We start from the raw sequence: 19011 nt of genomic DNA, 5'->3' as shown, positions 1-19011 counted from the left end.
GGTAAGAAAGTGTACATCTGGAATACAGAAGATCCCTCAGGGCATCTCTTAGTATCACCATGGCCCTGTGATTAAGGTCAATAGAAAACAATAACCCAATCCAGACAGGACTAATGACCCAGACCCTTCAGGAATGAAAGTTGGTGTCACTCCACCAGGTTAAGAACCATGATCATGGGACCACTTACAAAAATGAAGACTAATTGTCATGAGTATTTCTCATTTTGTTAAGAACATGTTTGTGTTTATCCTTGTATTTTCCATCTCTTATTCCTTTATCAGGTAACTATATCATAATATCAAAGTATTGACTATGTCATTATAGTTAAGTATGGTTAATTTTACATTATAGTATTTATGTTTCAGGGTATCTGGAAGAAGAGTAAAGATCACCCAAGGACTTTGTATCCTCTTCTGGGGAAAGGGTTAGTGTACACAGAATAGTTGTATCATATTAGGTGAAATTATGACCTTGTTATTGTTTTTATTTGGAGATTAAGTATGGTTAAGTAAGGAGATTAAGTAAGGCGAGTGATATGCGTGTCAAGTTGATAAGGGGTGGACCTATGATAGATTTATGTGTCAACTTGGCTGGATCAGGTGATGCCCAGATATTTGGTTAAACATTATTTCTGGATGTATCTGTGAGGGTGATGAGCAGCTGAATCAGCGGACTTTGTTTATTTTAGTCCAGAAGTGTTGCCAAATGAAAATGCCCTATCAGTAAAAGGACACATAAGAAAATTGTAGTGTATTACATAATGATATGAAAGAAGCAAGTACTGGGATAACACAGATGATGAGTCTTACAGATAGTGAGTGAAAGAAATCAGTCACAAAAGAGTACATAATACATGATTCCATTTATGTGAAGTTCAAAAGCAGGTAAAACTAATCAATTATACTGGATATCAGAATATTGGTCAACTAGGGGAGTATAGACTGGGAGGGGGCAGTACCAAACCTTGCATGTCAGAAATATTTTATATCTCAATCTGGGTGATGGTCACCCTAGTGTAAAAAATAGCCAAGCTGAATACTTAAGATTAGTGTACTTCACGCATTTATTGTACGCATGTTACATCTTAATTTAAATAATCAAGAGGAAGAAGGATGGTACAATTTAATAGCAGCCTCTTGATGTCCCCGTGAAGTATAGCTTAATGTGGATGTGTCATAGGCACCTGACCCTTCAATGAGGTCTGCTAATTGATGGTTCTTAATCTCATAATAAGGTCTGATGGATTAGGGCTTTCACCACTAAAAAAAAAACAAAACAAACAAACACAAAAAACAAAAATTCTATTTTTTGCGTTTTTTTTTTTTTTTTTTTTTAAATTATAGTGGACATGATTTCATCTTCCCCAGTTTGGGTCCTAAATGAGAGTGGTGAGCCCCAAGGGTTCTGAGACTTATACTCCTGGCTAGTTTAGACACTGCCAGGCATGGTCTGCAATTTTGTCACTTCAGATGTGGAAGATCAAGCAGGTTCCAAAAGCCTTAAAGAAGGTTCTGAATGTATGCTATAGCCCCTCATCAGGCTTGGAAGAGCAAGTGTGCACAGTCCAATCATAAGTGCAGCTCAGGATCCCAGAAGGTAGGACTGCTAGAAATTCTGTTATAGTGCCCAGACATGTTTTAATGCAGAATCTCCGCTAGGAGGTCATCTGTGTACGTCAGGGTTCCCTGTGGTTCCCTAGACTCCTCCTAATCTTCCCAGTATATGAATATGGGGGGAGGGTTGGTTTGGAAGAAAAAATTGAGGAGAAAAAAGCTTGACATTTTGTGAACTCCATGAAAAATCTGATCTCATTGCCTCATTTTTTTTTCCTCCTCCTCCAGATATGGCTTCCCTGGATTCTAGGCTTCTTGAGTAGATGAACTCCAAGGAGAACTGTCTAGTTCTTGGAATTATAAAACCATGGCTCATGTAAGTTGATGTTTCAATGCTAAATTTTGGAATTTTTTTTAGGTTATGTGAAGATTTTCATTTTTCATCTTGAAAATTCCTTATATCCCAGAACTGAGCCCCAGTTCCTCCCAGTTTTGGGCGGATGTGATCCACGTCCCTCCTGTGTGCCTCAGTCTTCTCAAACCACTGTTCATATGTGTACCTTAAAAATCATTCAGACTCTCCTATGTACTCAGTATTCTGTCTATAGCAGAGATGGAGCAAAAATGAAGTTCCTTCAGAGAGAAACTTGACCACTTCTTGTTAGGTCTGCAATTTGGTGATAAAGAAAGGATGATACCATTTGACTGCACATGGTAAAGTTCTAAATTTTTCCATAGACCCAAGTCTGTAGATAAAGTAGAATTTAGTGTTGTTTGGTCTCAGTCTAAGTACGTGGTGAAATCTCAGGCTTTGTGAAGCCTTTAAGGCCAGATTAGGAAATGATTGGAACCTGATTTCCTATCAATAAAGGGGCGTTTCCCAGGAATCCCTAAGAGGTGAAAACCTATAGCAGGGTCCATTTTGTATCTCAACACATACTGGTTTTAGGTGACATGTATGTGACTCTGGATTAACCTGTAACAGTATTCTCTGGCTCAGGAATGAGAAAAATTGTATAGGGTGGGATGGTAGGTGGAGTAGAAGTAAGAAGATAAGGTAGGATGCTTCTGAAAGGGCACCCAATGATCCCTTCGCCCTGGTATTCATACCCTTCTGTAAACTCCTTTTCTTTAGTGTGGGTTAGATTTAGTGACTTGTTTCTACTGAATAGAATATGGCAAAAATGATGAGATTTCACTTTTTTTTAAACTGCTTTTTTTTTTTTTACAGGACTTTTTATTGGGGAACAGTGTGTACTTTTCCAGGATTTTTTCCAAGTTGTTGTCCTTTCAATCTTAGTTGTGGAGAGTACCGTTCAGCTTCAAGTTGTTGTCCTTTCAGTCTTAGTTGTGTCGGGCGCAGCTCAGCTCCAGGTCCAGTTACCGTTTCTAGTTGCAGGGAGCACAGCCCACTATCCCTTGTCGGAGTCGAACCGGCAACCTTGTGGTTGAGAGGATGCGCTCCAACCATCTGAGCCATCCGGGAGCTCAGCTCAAGGTGCTGTGTTCAATTTTAGTTGCAGGGGGCGCTGCCCACCATCCCTTGCGGGAGTTGAGGAATCGAACTGGCAAACTTGTGGTTGAAAGCCCAGTGGTCCATGTGGGAATAGAACCGGCAGCCTTTGGAGTTAGGAGCAGGGAGCTCTAACCGCCTGAGCTACCGGGCTGGCCCGAGATTTCACTTTTGAGAGTAGATTATAAAAGTCTGTAGCTTATGATGTCTTGCTTAAATTGTCTTACACATTCTGCTTCATTTTGCTTGCTTGCTCTGATAAAACAAGCTGCCATGCTGGAACCTGAGGATGCTTAATCTTTGGCCAACAGACAGTAAGAACCAACTGTCTTTTCACATTCATAATTCATGTGTTTATCTATCATTAAATTAAATTAAGTGTTTGCAATAAATACTGCAACTGGCAATTAACATGTTGTGAAGAAATACATTTAATTCTCGGTAAGCATGCATCTCAGCAAAAGTAATTGGGGGATACTAAAATTTAGCTTGTGAAATGTGAATGTTCAGCACACTAAGGTCCTCACTCAGTATATTTTGCAGAGGAAATGCCGTAAGTTTAATATGATGGATCTCTATCGGGCATATTAAAGTGGAGGACAACTGAGTCTTGTTTTCCCTATGTCATTAAGTAGAATGGTTATTTTTTAACTAAAAACCTTCCAATTTAATAAGATAAAATGTTATGTTTATTTTTTTATTTATGTTTATTACTATTTATTATATGTATAGACATATTTTCCTGGATTGTTTATTGCTTATTTTGTGTGCATTGGCTGCTCAGGTCCTTTACCTGTTTTTGCAGTTATTGCTAATATGCCCTTTGTCAGTTTGTATATGCTTTTATACTATGAAACATTAATATTCTACCTCATTGCATTTTTGCCATTTCTTTTGATTATGAGTTTAATTTTAGATCAATGGCTTTTACTAACTATATGGGCAAATCCTTTGAAATTACCTTCATTTCAAATCTTAAATTTGTCAGATATATATCTTTCATGGCTCTTTGTTTCTAATGTTATTACTGATTTGCTGATAGATTGCTGTTTGGTATGTAATTTTATATTGATAAAGACAAACTGCAACTTTAAGCAAACATAACTAGTTGTAAGTGTCTATGGGAGGAGCTAGGGCTTATGGAAGTTCTTGCGCTCTACGTAATTGCAAGAACCCTACAGGAAGAACTCTGTTTGTAATAAAGCTCTATGGTTCTAACTTTCCCTTTCCCTTTTCTTCCTTTCCCTTTTATAAGTACCCATCCATCTTGGCACGCAGACCAGAGTATGCATGTAGCTTGTCATGCCTATATGTGTTGGGTTGCAATTCTTTCTTTTTCCTGAGTAAGTCCTTTTTGGTGATTAAACACGAATTTGAAATTATTTTTCAGTCGACAATGTCTGTCTTGATTGTTGAGGGGTATCTCAGGCTCTAATGTGACCTTTTCAATCAGTTTTTTACACTCTACTGTTTATTGAATAATTCTTTTCCTATCATTGTTTCCTATTGCCTGCTTCTGGGAGAAAAATATATACATGTAATATATAAATATAAATATTTATATATAAATATATATATATATAAATATAAATATACAAATATATACATTTATAAATATATATGTGGATATATATTATGAGCATAGACAGGAAAATGGCCTAGACTACCACACTATTATAATCGTTGCTATTTCAATATCCTTTAATATATGATAATATTGTCTTTCCAAACATTTTTATATTTGCTTTATATATGTAACTTTTTGTAAAAATTGAAAAAATACACAGAAGCACAATGAAAACAAATCAAGATCACCTGTATATTCCTGTCTACCAAAGAAAATCTGTTAAACTGCAACAAGAGTTGTTTCATTATATCCTAGTCAGCCAGAGTGCTGAAAAATAAAAATTGACATCTTTACAATATTGAGTCTTTTGTCATTAAAACTCTCTGTTTAAGCAGGCATTCTTCTCTGTCTTTTGTTAAATCTTTACCCTTTGGATAAAGATTTTGCATATTTCTTGCTTTTGGTTCAATCATAGAGTATACAGTTGTTGATTTCCTAATTGGGAATATTTTGTGACATTATCCATTTGATCATTACTGGTATACAAGAAAGCTATTGATTTTTGTATGAAAATAGCAACTTTGATGAAATCTCACAGTATTTTTAACAGTTTTCCAGAAGACTACCTTTTATTTACGAAGTAGATAATGAAGGTGTTTGCAAATAATGATGGTTATATTTCTTAATTATTTTTTATCTTAATTTTTATTTCGTGCTTTGACTCGAATTGTCAGTATAATCTGAATGGTAACAGTATTATTAGTTTTCTTCCCTTGGTTCTTTATTTAATGGGAGTGTTTCTAATGCTTACCTTTAAGTGTGATGTTTGTTATAGGTTTATGGTTACCTTAAATTACAAAAAAAAACAAAAACAACATAAAAAAACAAAAAACTTTTAAGGAATTCTATGGAACTTCCAGTAATGCTATCTGGCCTTCTCTTAACTAAGAAAAGAACCATCACACTGTTTTACTACATTCTCGTTCCCCTTACGTCACCCTCATATTCTATTTTAATATCATATAGAAATTTATTTCCAAATCGAATTGGCATTTTTATAATCAGTGCTAGTTTAGACTTAATTTTTTTTACCAGTCATCTTTTTTGGGGAGCTGTTGATTCTCAATTAGGATATGAAAGAAATCAAGGGGTCTGGCAAAGAAAGTCATGGTTAGGAATGGAGTGGGCCCTCCACACTGGTACAGAGGGGTCAGTGGTACTGGCATAGCTGTTTATGTTTAAGTTCCCTGTGAAAAAGACAGTAGTTGTACAGTGCATAAGTTTCCAGCACCATCAGAACCCCAGCAATCTTCCCTTTCTTCACATCGACATGCTTGTTTTACCATGGCCTCTCACACGCGGACCCTCCTTTGCCCATTCTCAGATACATGACTGGGCTTGCAGATTCCTCCCCTTCAAACTTCCCGAGCTGGTTTGGTCCCAGATGCTCTGGTCCCATATTCTGGTTCATTCTTCTGGCTTCCCAACGCATTCTGCAGCAGCCTGTCTCAAGAGCATCTGCATGCTCCCAAGGCAAAGCAGAATTTCGACCAGTCTCCTGGGCACTTAACTGCAGCTGGGCCACTCCTCAGTGCCTAGAGATTGGAGCTTATGTTGTTTGGGCCCATTTGGCCCCTTATTAAGTCCTGGCTACATTTCCCTGGAGGCCATGGGGCCCAGTATGTTGCAGGGGGTGAATTCCCAAAGCCTTAGAGAGCCGCACTCTAAGGCTGGGCTGTGTCAAAGAAAAATTGCATGGACAAGTTAAACAGGTAAGAAAGGCTTTATTAAAACTATTGCAATAGGGAAGAGAGATTGAACTCAACTTGGTATATAACAGTAGCTGGGAATTTATAGCCAATGGGCAGGGTAAGGGAATCAGTGGATGGAAAATTACTAAGAGGAATTTGGTTAAGTCTCAAGAGTTGGGGGATTCTTGCTGAACTAGAGTCAGCAGGTCAAGGATGAGGCCTAATCAAAGATGAGGCTCAAAGGAACCTTATCAGCTGAGACTCCCAGAAGCCTCCGGTGTGCGGCTCAGCTGGAGAATGCAGTTTTGGCCAGATCCAGGCTCCGTGCTACAGGGAATCAGAATGACCCGGCGACAGCTTTTAGCAGCCTGGAACTTTTTGAACTACATCTCCCAGAGACCTCTAGGCCCAGTACTCTTTCCCGCGAGAACTAGACCTTCTCCTTAGGAGTGGGCGGAATCTTCCAGCGGATTAGGGCAAACGGGCTCAGGACGCTGCGGAGGCTGCCGAGTTCGACTGGGTCCAGCTACCGTGGAGCGGCGCTGCCCAGACCAGAGGAGCCGTAGGTGAGGTGGCCCGGTTTGGGGAAGGGTGTGACTGGAACCTCCGGCCTGTGCGGGGTGTGTGGAGAAACCAGCTGAGAAAGTGAGATTATGAGGCGTGTGTGTATGATTGTGACTGTGTGTCTGTGTCTGTGTGACCGTGTACGAAACTTTGAAGGCGGTGAAGGAGGGCTTGATTTGCGGTTATGATTGTGCATGTGTGGTCGGGATTTAACTGAGACGGAGTGTGGCATTGTTTGCGAGTGTGGGGCTCCTTGACCGCGGTTGTAAAACGGTGTGAACCTTGGTGTGTGTGTTTGTTTATGATATTTGCTGAACCGTGGATGGAGGTGTGGGATGCTTTAACTGTGAGATTTATGACTGTTTCCCTATGGTGTGTGTGTGTGTGTGTGTGTGTGTTGTGATGTTGGTAAGGGTGCGTGTGAATTTATTGTCACTGTGTCCCCATGATGTGTGAGTGTGTGGGGTTCCTATGACTTTGTGGTCGTGACTGTGCCTGTCCCCGTGGTGTCTATGCTTGTGTGGCCTTATGGGGCCCATTATGTTTAGGTTTGGGGTGCCTGTGTCCCCGTGGTGTGAGTTTGTGTGATATCTGTCCCTATGGCACTGTAGGTGTGGGGCGCCTTTGTGCCTTTGTGACTTCAGCGCTCTGTTCCCTGGAGACTTCTGTGAGCTCAGGAACAGATTCTGCCTAGAACTATAGTGACCCTGCTCTTGTCTGTAATGCTGGTATTGAGCAGGACGCCCTAGTTTTGTTTGACCTACATCTGTAGGTGGTGGGCGGCCAAGTTGACTGGGCTCCCGGGAAAGCCTGCTGTTTCCTGACTCCTTTCTCCTTCTCCAGCTCTGCTCTGCTTGCAGAGGCTTCCAGCGTGGAGTAAAGAATGGCTGTTGAACATCCACAAGACACCTGCAAGGTAGCTTGTCGTTTCCCCCCTTTTTCCTGAAATCCCCTTTTCTTTGTCAAGACATGACTTCCTTTCCTTCTTTTGAAAATTCTTGCCCATCAAGACCTGATCCCTAGAATATCCCCTTTGAGAAAATGCGATTGGCTCCAAACCTGATTTTTTCTTACTAATTTGTCAAGTGGTTTAATTTTTCTTTATGCTGTCTTTTTTTTAAAAAAATACTATTTCTTTCTGATTATACAAGTAAAACATGATTATTTTAATAATTTCAAAAGCACAGCAACCTCCAATGAAGAAAATTTAAATTCCCAGCTATTAAGCCAATGCTAAACTAACATTTGGACATTTTCTTCCCAATATGTTTTATGTACAAATATAAAATATGATTAAAAAATTGAATTCATTCTGTATTTACCTTATTGTAGCCTACATTTTCACATAAATTATATTTAAGTATTTTCCCATAGGGTTAGTATTTGAAACATTTTTAGAGGTGCATATTTATTTGCCTATGGCTTTTTTTTTTCTTTCAAATTAGATACAGAAATGACATATAATACTCATTTGTGCAGTTTAACAAATAGTTGTAAAGACCCATATAAGGAATAACCAGGTTAAATAGAATATAACCATCTCTAAAGAAGCCCCGATGTACACCTCCACAATCACAAACAGTTGTACTCCTCTGGTGATAATCACTGTGATTATCTCTTTGCCTTTCATTAGAACTTAATACCTACGTATGAATTCTAAAACCATCTAGGTTTAATTTTAGTTTTTAATCTTTGTATGAATAGACATTCTTTTGTGTTTTTTCATAAAAAAATTTTGTGAGCTTCATGTTTCCTGTAACTACAGTTCATTTTTTTCCATTGCTGTATATATACTATCCCATTGTGTGATAGTAGTATTAGCTAACACAAGCAATATGACTGTGAACATTTTGTGAACATATTTTGGTACACATGTGCTTGTGTTTCTTTAGTATCTATACTAAAGTTGATTAAATTGCTGAGGGCTAGGGTTTGTACATTTTCAGTTTTATTAGACAATGCCAAACTGTTTTCTAAAAAGACTGTGCAAATTTTTAATTAAACTTACTGGGATGACATAAAATTATGTAGGTTTCATGTGTGCAATTCTATAATACATCATCTGCATATTACACCATTTGTTCGCCACCCAAAGTCAAATCTCCTTCCATCACCATATATTTGATCCCCCTTTATCCTTTTCTACCTCTTTCCGTCCTCCCTTTCCCTCTGGTAACCACTAAACTGTTGTCTATGTCTATGAGTTTCTGTTTGTTTGTTAGTCTTTTTCGTTTGTTGCTTTCAGTTTTATATCCCGTATAGTCATGAAATCATAAGGTTCTCAACTTTTCTTGACTTATTTCGCTTACCATGATAATCTCAAGACCCATCCATGTTGTTGCAAATGGCAGTATTTCATCTTTTCTGATGGCTGAGTAATATTCCATTGTACATATGTACCACATCTTTTTTATCCAATCGTCTACATATTGAAGGACCTTTCTGTTGTTTCCATGTCTTGGCCACCATGACTAATGCTGCAGTAAACATAGGGGTACATATATCTTTATGGATAAATGTTTTCAAATTTTGGGCGTAGATACCTAGAAGAGGGATTGCTGGTCATATGGTAATTCTATTGATTTTTTGAGGAACCTCCATACTGTTTTCCATAGTGGCGGTACGAATTTACATTCTCATCAGCAGTGTATGACAGTTCCTTTCCCCCCACAACCTCTCCAACACTGGTTATTACTTGTCTTGTTTATAATAGCCATTCTGACAGGTGTGAGGTGATATCTCATTGCTGTGGGTTGTATTTTTTTTTTTTAAGATTTTTATTGGGGAAGGGGAACAGGACTTTATTGGGGAACAGTGTGTACTTCCAGGACATTTTTTTTCCAAGTCAAGTTGTTGTCTTTTCAATTTTAGTTGTGGAGGGTGCCATTCAGCTTCAAGTCGTCCTTTCAGTCTTAGTTGTGGAGGGCGCAGCTCAGCTCCAGGTCCAGTTGCCAGTTGCTAGTTGCAGGGGGCGCAGCCCAACATCCCTTGCGGGAGTCGAGGAATCGAACTGGCAACCTTGTGGTTGAGAGCCCACTGGCCCATGTGGGAATCGAGCCGGCAGCCTTCGGAGTTAGGAGCACGAAGCTCCAACCACCTGAGCCACCAGGCCGGCCCCTCTCATTGCTGTTTTGGTTTGCATTTCCCTAATAGCTAGTGAATTTGAGCATTTTTTCATATATCTGCTGGCCGTTTGTCTGCTTGGAGAACTGTCTGTTCAGGTGCTTTGCCTATTGTTTAATTGGATCGTTTTGTTGTTGTTGTTGTACAAGTTTTTTATATATTTTGGATATTAGCCCTTTCGGAGATGCTGTTTGCAAATATCTTCTCCCATTTGGTTGGTTGCCTCTTTGGTTGATGGTTTCTTTTGCTGTGCAGAAGCTTTTTAGTTTGATATAGTCCCATTCCTTTATTTTTGCTTTTACTTCCCATGCTTTTGAGGTCAAATTCATAAAGTCCTCTGTAAGACCAAGGTCTGTAAGTTTAGTACCTATGTTTTCTTCTATGCAATCTATTGCGTCAGGTCTTATATTTAGGTCTTTGATCCATTTTGAGTTAATTTTGGTATATGGTGACAGGTAGCAGTCTAGTTTCATTCTTTTGTAGATTTCCAATTTTCTCGGGACCATTTATTGACGAGGCTTCCTTTTCTCCATTGTTTGTTTTTGGCTCCCTTGTTGAAAATTATTTGCCCATATATATGTGGATTTATTTCTGGGTTCTCAATTTTGTTCCATTGGTCTGTATATCTGTTTGTCTACCAATTTCATGCTGTATTGATTATTGTCCTTTGTAGTATAATTTGAACTTAGGGAATGTGATACCGCTGAGCTTGTTCTTTTTTTCACAGGATTGCTGTCGCTATTCAGGGTCTTTTGTGATTTCGTACAAATCTGATAATTTTTTTGTTCTATTTCTTTAAAAAATGCCATTGGGATTTTGATGGGGATTGCATTAAATCTGTATATTGCTTTGGGTAATATGGTAATTTTAACTATGCTGACTCTTCCAATCCATGAATATGGAATATATTTCCATTTCCTTTTGTCTTCTTCAATTTCTTTTAATAGTGTCTTGTAGTTTTCATTGTATATGTCCTTCATATCCTTTGTTAAGTTCATTCCTAGGTATTTTATTTTTTTGTTGCAATTGCGAAAGGAACTGTTTTTTTTTGTTTATTTTTCTGAAACTTCATTGTCAATATATAGGAATGCAATGGATTTTTGTATATTGGTTTTGTATCCTGCAATTTTACTGTGTTTGTTTATTGTTTTCAATAGTTTTTTTGGTGTAGTCTTTAGGGTTTTCTATGTAAAGAATCATATCATCTGCAAAAATTGACAATTTGACTTCTTTATTTCCTATTTGGATGCCTTTTATTTCTTTCTCTTGCCTGATTGCTCTGGCTACAACTTCCAATAGTATGTTGAATAACAGTGGTGAGAGAGGACACCCTTGTCTTGTTCCTGATCATAGAGGAAAAGTATTCAGTATTTCACCATTAAGTCTGATATGAGCTGATGGTTTGTCATATATGGCCTTCATTATGTTGAGGTACTTTCCTTCTATACCCATTTAAGTGTCTTAATCATAAATGGATGCTGTAGCTTGTCAAATGATTTTCTACATCTATTGATACCACATGATTTTTATCCTTTATTTTGTTTATGTGGTGTATCACATCAATCCATTTGTATGTGTTGAACCATCCTTGTGCCCCTTGATTATGATGTATAATCTTTTTAATGTATTGTTGTATTCAATTTGCTAGTATATTGTTTAGGATTTTTGCATCTGTATTCGTCAGAGATATTGGTCTGTAGTTTTCTTTTTTGTGTTATCCTTACCAGTTTTGGTATCAGGGTAATGTTAGCCTCATAAAGTGAGTTAAGAAGTATTGCCTCTTCAATTTTTTTGGAAGAGTTTGATGAAGACCGGTATTAAATCCTCTTTGAGTTTTTGGTAGAATTCATTAGTGAAGCCATCTGGTCCTGAGCTTTTGCTTTTGGGAGATTTTCGATGATTGTTTCAATTTCCTTACTATTGATCAGTCTGTTGAGATTTTCCAGTTCTTCGTGATTCAATCTAGGAAGGTTATATGTTTGTAAGAACTTGTTCATTTTTTCTAGGTTATTGAATTTGGTCTTGTTCCTGATCATAGTATTTCATAGTATTCTTGTGTGATCTTTTGTATTTCCGTGGTATCCGTCATAACTTCTCTTTCATTTCTGATTTTATCTATGTCTTTTCTCCTTTTTTTTTAGTGAATTTAGCCAGGTGTTTGTCAATTTTATTTATCTTTTCAAAGAACCACTTCTTTTTCGGCATTAATTTTTTTCTATTGTCTTTTTCTTTATTTCATTTAATTCTGCTCTAGTTTGTATTAATTCCTTCCTTCAGCTGACCTTGGGCTTCATTGCTTCTTTTTCTAGTTCTTTAAAATGTAATGTTAGGTTTTTATTTGGGATTTTTCTTGTTTCTTGAGATAGGCTTGTAATGATATAAACTTCCCTCTTTGGCTGTATTTCAAAAGTTTTGATATGTTGTATTTTCATTCTTATTTATTTCTATGTATCTTTTGATCTCTACTTTTATTTTTTCTTTGACCTAGTCATTCTTTAGTAGTATGTTGTTTAATGTCCACCACATATTCATGGTTTCTCCTGCTTTTTTCTTTTTCTTTTTTTTCCCCTGCAGATTTCCAATTTCAAAGCATTGTGGTCAGAATATGCCTGGTTTGATTTCAATCTTCTTAAATTTGCTGAGGCTACTTTTGTGTCCCACCATATGGTCTATCCTTGAGAATGTTCCATGTGCACTGCAGAAGAATGTGTAATATGGTGTTTTGGGATGAAAGGCCCTGTAAATGTCGATTATGTCCATTTGTTCTAATGTGTCATTTAAGGCTGATATTTCCTTAATGATTTTCTGTTTGAATGACATCCATACCTGTTAATGGGTATTTAGGTTCTGTACTATAATTGTGTTTTAACTAACAGTTTCTTCCTTTACTTCTGTTAATAGTTGCTGTATATATTTTGGTGTTCCCTGATTGGGTGTATTATATTAAGCGTTATGCCTTCTTCTTGATAGTTTCCCATTTATCATTATGAAATGTCCGTTTTTGTCTCTTGTTACCTTTTTTATCTGGAACTCTGTTTCATCACATGTAAGTATAGCTACGCCCGCTTTTCTCTGGATGTCATTTGCTTGGAGTATCATTTTCCACCCTTTCACTTTGAGTCTGTATTTGTCCTTGCAGCTGAGTTGTGTCTCTTAAAGACAGCATATAGTTGAGTTTTGTGTTTTGATCCAATCTGCTACTCTGTGTCCTTTGTATTGGTGAGTTCAGTCCATTTATATTTGGAGTGATTATTGATATAGGAGGATCTCCTATGGCCATTTATCTTTTGTTTTCTCGTAGCTCAGTGTCTCCATCGTTTCTTTGCCTTTGTGTTTCTCTCTGTTATTTTAGTTTGGTGGTATTCTATGATTTTTACCTCTATTTCCTCTTTTTTTATGTTATGTTTCTCAGTTCTGGGTTTTGTGTATGTGTGTGTGGTTCCCATTAAGTTTATGTAAAGGAAAATTTTATATATTTAATAATTCTTTTCCTTCTGTATGCATCTTATCTTGATTCCCTTTTGCCACTCTAGACCTTTATCCCCTCCCCTTTTATGTTTTTGTTGTCATAAATTATCCCTATTTATGCTGAGAGTTCTTTTTTTAGTTGCAGTAGCTATTGTCCTTTCTCTCTCTCTCTCTCTCTCTCTCTCTCTCTCTCTCTCTCTCTCTCTCTCTCTCTCTCTCTCTCTCAATGTTTTTACCTCCTTTTACCTTTATGTTGTATTTAAGTGTATGGTGCCCTAGTCTGAAAAAGGGTTGCAATTTCCTGCTTCTGTCTGTCTGTTAGTCATCTTACTCATAGTTATGTATGCTTTTGTCTTTTTGTTTCAGGTAGGATAACCTCATTTGATATTTCATGTAATGCAGGCCTTGTGGAAAATCCCCTCAGCTTCTGTATGTCTGGAAAATTCCCTCAGCTTCTGTATGTCTAGAAAATCCCCTCAACTTCTGTATATCCTTCATATTTAAAGGATAACTTTTCTGGATGTATTATTCTTGGGTGGTAATTTCTCTCTTTCAATAGTCTGAATATTTGATTCCACTCCCTCCTAGTTTGTAGAGTTTCTGCTGCAGAATCTAATGGGATTTCCTTTATAGGTTACCATCTTTTCTCTGGCTGCCTTAAGAATTCTTTTTCTCATTAAGTTTTGACAGTTTTAATATAATGTGCTTTGGAGAAGGCCTTGTAGGATTGAGATAAGTAGGTATTCTGTTTGCTTTTTGGATTTGAGGATCCAGTCCTTCCCATCGATTTGTAAGGTTCTCATTGACTCTTGGTTTGAATAGGCTTTCAGTTCCCTTCTCCCTCTCTTCTCCTTTTGGTAGACTCATTATTCTTGTATTGCTCTTTCTGATGAAGTCAGTTCTTGTAGAGTCCTTTCATTTCTTTTTTTCTTTTTTAAACTTTTATTTATTTTAAGTGTGTTTTTCCAGGACCCATCAGCTCCAAGTCAAGTAGTTGTTTCAGTCTAGTTGTGGAGGGCCCATCTCACAGTGGCCCATGTGGGGATCAAAGCGGCAGCCTTGTTAAGAGCACTGCGCTCTAACCAACTGAACTAACCGGCCGACCCTTCTTTTATTTCTTTTAACTCTCAAGTCTAATGTTATTAGAGATTAATGTTATTAATTTTTCTTTTTCTGGGGTAATTTACTGTGTCTATATATAAAACTTTCCTTTCACTTCATTTCTAGGTATTTTATATTTCTATTTAGTTTCATAGGAACATGGCAATTATTTAGGAATATGCCTTGTTTTGTTTTGGGTAACTTTTAAGTTTTTATTAAATTTCAAACTTGCAGAAAAAGTACAAGAATAATATAAAGTATTCTTGTGTATTCTTTACTCAGATTCCCCAATTGCTTACATTTTTGCCCCCTTTGCATTATCATTCCTACATGCACTTGCAAGTATTCTCTGTCTCTCTGTATGTGTGTGTCCACTTGCACCCCACATACATAATACACATATTTTAGAATAAGTTGTATATATTTGCCCCTTTACCCTTAAACACTTCAGTGTGTTATTTTCTTTTTTCCCCCCTTTTCTTCCGTTCTTCCCCCACTCCAACTTGGGTTCAAGCCATTGTTTCTCAGTCTAGCTGTGTAGGACACAGCTCCCTGGCCCATGCTAGTGGTATTATGAGACTTGCGCTCCCCCGGCTGAGGCAGTTGGTCGCTGGTCAGTTGCTCACAGCAGCTCTCGGCAGCTCTTGCCGCCTGCCAGCCTCTCACGATGGCTGCCGGTCACTCAGGCTGCACACGGTAGCACACAGTAGCCCACGGCAGCACACAGCAGCCCGCGGCAGCCCATGGCAGCTCACAACAACTTCCGGCTGCTCACGGCAGCCCAGCTCTAGGGAGACCCATTGTTCATAATCTTAACTATAGAGGGTGCAGCTCACTGGCCCATGTGGGTATCGAACCAGTGACCTCGGCGTTAGAAGCATGGCGCTCCAGCCACCTGAGCCACCAGGCCACCCCCAGTTATTTTCTAATAACAAGAATATTCTCTTATGTAATCAAAACAGTGCAATTATTAAAATAAGAAATTTTAAAAATTATGAAATACTGTTATCTAACAGTCCATATTCAAAAATTTTCACCCCCAGTAATGTTCTTTGCAGCAGTTCATTCCATCCGAACCCTCTCTCACCCATGCACTGTCCAGGGTACACACACTGAGTTTAGTTATCATGTCTCTTTTTAGCCTTCTGTAATCTGGAAGAGATGTAGTCTCTCAGACAGTGGATTATAAATTACTTCCATTGATCAGAGAGGCCCAGAACGACCTGAGGGTTCAAGATTGTCATTGGCATCTGGGTCCCAACTAATTCCATATTTAAAGATATTCTTTACCAATCAGCCCTCTGACTTTCACATGAAAACATGGCAAGACTGTGAATTCAACTGTTATCATAAGTCAACAACCTGCACAATTTTTGTTTGATTTTTCAGCAATATCAGCCTAATGACTTCAAGAAATAGAGATTCTTTAGGATTTTCATGGAAGTGCTCTGGTTCTCAAAACTGTGACTTGGGCTGAGTGAACAGACCGGGTCTTGTCAAGTTCTCTTTGTAAGCACTTGAGTGAGCTCACATGAATCCATCCCACACCACAGTCCTTGTAAGTGATCATTACTGCCATAATCGTTAAATAGAACAACTCCTTAGCTCCCAATGCATACACATTACATCACAATCAACCACAGCTTGACTGTGATCCAACTGCATGCCATGGACTTTTAGCATCCCAAATTCTTTTGGCAAGGAGCTCTTCACTAGTCAAGCCCAAGGGATTAATACATAATTTGGAAAAGAATAGAACAGCTTAGTGCAACAAAGATTTAAGGGATGGCTAAAAGGCATGATCAAACTAATTCTGAAATCCCATCTTTACATGCTTTATCTCCTGGGACCACTTCAGGTACCAATTTTGTTGCAATCAGGATCCAATCAAGAGACACAAAGCACATACAGTAGTAATTTGAACTGGGAAAGGTCAATATAAAGAATTACTAACTATAATGGGATTGGAGTACAGACTGGCTAGAAAGAAGTAAAGAGAATGCTAAAGATCACAGGAATAGCAGATATAAAAAGCAGCCACTAGTAATGTTTGAGATACCCAAAGAAGCCCAGGGCTGAGAGGTAGGCCTTGTTGCAGAGGGCACAGTGGTGGTTCACTGAATGACAAGAATAGTTGCTGTGGAGTAGAGCTGGGACTAAGATGAGGCAAGTATGGTGCCCAGGGTGCAAAATTCAAGGTAGTATTCACTCTCAGGTGTCTACTGTACACTTTCAGAGCTATGAGAGTGAGTGCCTCAAATTTTGCACCTAGGTGCCTCATTCTTAAGGGGACCGTCATTCTCACGGTCATACAAGTGCAGGGTTGGCACCTGAGAGTGAGTGCTCAGATTTCGTGTCCTAGGAGCCTTGCTTGCCTCACCAAGGTCCTGTCCTGTCCATGGTGCTGCGCCAGTGGAACCTGCTGGAAATCTCCCCTCTGGAATTTGCCAGAAATCTGATCTTTAGGGTAGGGTGAGGGTTCTTACCAGAAGCACTTGCTACAAAACTGCCAGCAGAAGTTGCTGGCTGTTGGATGCTGCTGGCCATCTTAAGAGCCAGGAGCTGGAGAAGCTGCTTGCACTGGGGGAGGCTGGTGAAGCCACCCAACTTGCAGGATCTGGGCACTGGGGAAACTGCAGGACGTGGACCTGGGTGCTGGAGAAGCCTGACAAGCAAGCACACCAGAACCAGAAGGGAATACTTCCTCCCGCAATGGCTAACATCCTCTACTGACAAATCTTAACATTGTACTGCAAAGGAAAAAATATTTCAGTAGCTTAGATCCACTTTCACAGAGTAGGTAATAAAGGGTGAATTTGGAGCTTAATGGCAATAAATTGATAACTAGCATATAGTCTTCTAAGAATCTTAAAGTTAATCTTAACTTATATACAAGGTGAGCTCGATATAATTTTTTAATGAATATTTGATTATTTTAGCACCTTTTTCTTGAAGATTCCATCTTTTTTTCACTGTTGCAGTGCCCAGATTGTCAGATCATAAGTTTCTACATGTGTGAGAGTATATTCCTCTCTGTCTTCTGTGCCATAGATCTATTTTTTATATCCCTGTGCCAATGCCTCAATTAATGACTATTGTTTTATAATGTATTGACATATGGTAGAGTTCCTCCAGCTTATATTTAAGAAGTGTTTTGTTCCCTTAGTCTTCTGTATAAGTTAAAGAATCATCTTGTCAAGACCCATGAAAAACTTGTGAATTTGGTTACAATTACATTAAATATATAGATCACTCTGGGGAGAATTGATATCTTTATAAAGTTGATGCTTCTTTTATTAAAAAATGCATTTCCATTTATTTAGGTGTTTAATATCTTAGTCCACTTTTAGAATTCCATCCACATATACATTTCTAAGTACTTTGCATTATGCTATTTGTAAATAAAATGTATTTTTCTAATTTTGCTGGTATGCAGAGATGGCAGTTGGTTTTTGTTTTCTGGTTTATTTCTGGGAGTTCTGCAAGATCTCTCACTAAATCTAACACTCTGTTAGAGAATCTCTTGGACTTTTTTCCTTGTAGGCAATCATAAAAACTGCAAATATCAGTTTTGTTTCTTGCTTTCCAGTGCTTATGTATTTTACTTGCCACAACCTTTAAGGACACACACTTACTATTTCATCACTTGGTATGTTCTTTTCTGTATTTTGTAGGTACTATTCAGTATAAGGAAATTTTCTTTTACTCACATGTTGTTAAAAGATTTTTCTTCTTAATGATTGGATGTTGAATTTTATCAAATATTCTCTGTCAATTAGAGATAATTGTTTTTCTCTTTAATCTGTTGATATAATTACATTAATAGATTTTCTAATGTTAGTGTGATATTGTATTCCTTAAATAAAATCAACTTAGTTATAGTGTTTTCTTTTTCATTACTTATTGTATTCAGTTTGATAGAATTTTGTTTCCGATTTTTATATGTATGTTTATAAATTAGATTAACCTGAAATTATTCTTTCTTGTGTAGTACTTTTCTTATTTGGTATCATGGCTATACAAGTTTCATCAGATAAATTAAGGAATGTTCTGTTTCTTTTTTAAAATTTGAAGGTTTTAAAAAAATATTTTGTACATTCAGGCATGTATAAAAATATATTCTAGCTTAAATAATAATACTCATTTAACCATCATGCGGTTTAAAGAATACATTGCTATTACTTCAAAGCCCTCTCCCTGCCCAAACAGGCAGAGGGCTTTTTCACTCCTAACTGAGGTGTAACCATTAAACAGATTTTTGTAAAACTAGTTTGTCTGCTGTTATAAAAATTTGTTTTACCAACTCTGTATGATATCCTAAAGAATGTTTTGTAATTTTGACTGCTTTGAAAGTTTATGTAAATTAAACC

General features: G+C 37.7%; 1 protein-coding gene across 1 annotated transcript in view; it reads left to right on the top strand.

Annotated features, from left to right (window-relative positions):
• Positions 1-19011, top strand: part of LOC117034927 (zinc finger protein 345) — a 97250-nt gene that overhangs the window by 70112 nt on the left and 8127 nt on the right. The window contains exons 1-2 of the mRNA XM_033128411.1: positions 6839-6951; positions 7793-7865. The gene's annotated coding sequence lies outside the window, so the exon portion shown is untranslated. Of the gene's footprint in view, positions 6952-7792; positions 7866-19011 lie in introns of the transcript that reaches the window.

Source organism: Rhinolophus ferrumequinum, chromosome 15 (assembly GCF_004115265.2).
Source record: "Rhinolophus ferrumequinum isolate MPI-CBG mRhiFer1 chromosome 15, mRhiFer1_v1.p, whole genome shotgun sequence".
Taxonomy (NCBI): Eukaryota; Metazoa; Chordata; class Mammalia; order Chiroptera; family Rhinolophidae; genus Rhinolophus; species Rhinolophus ferrumequinum.
The sequence above is the reverse complement of the archived record's forward strand: the minus strand, read 5'-3'. Positions and strand labels throughout refer to the sequence as shown.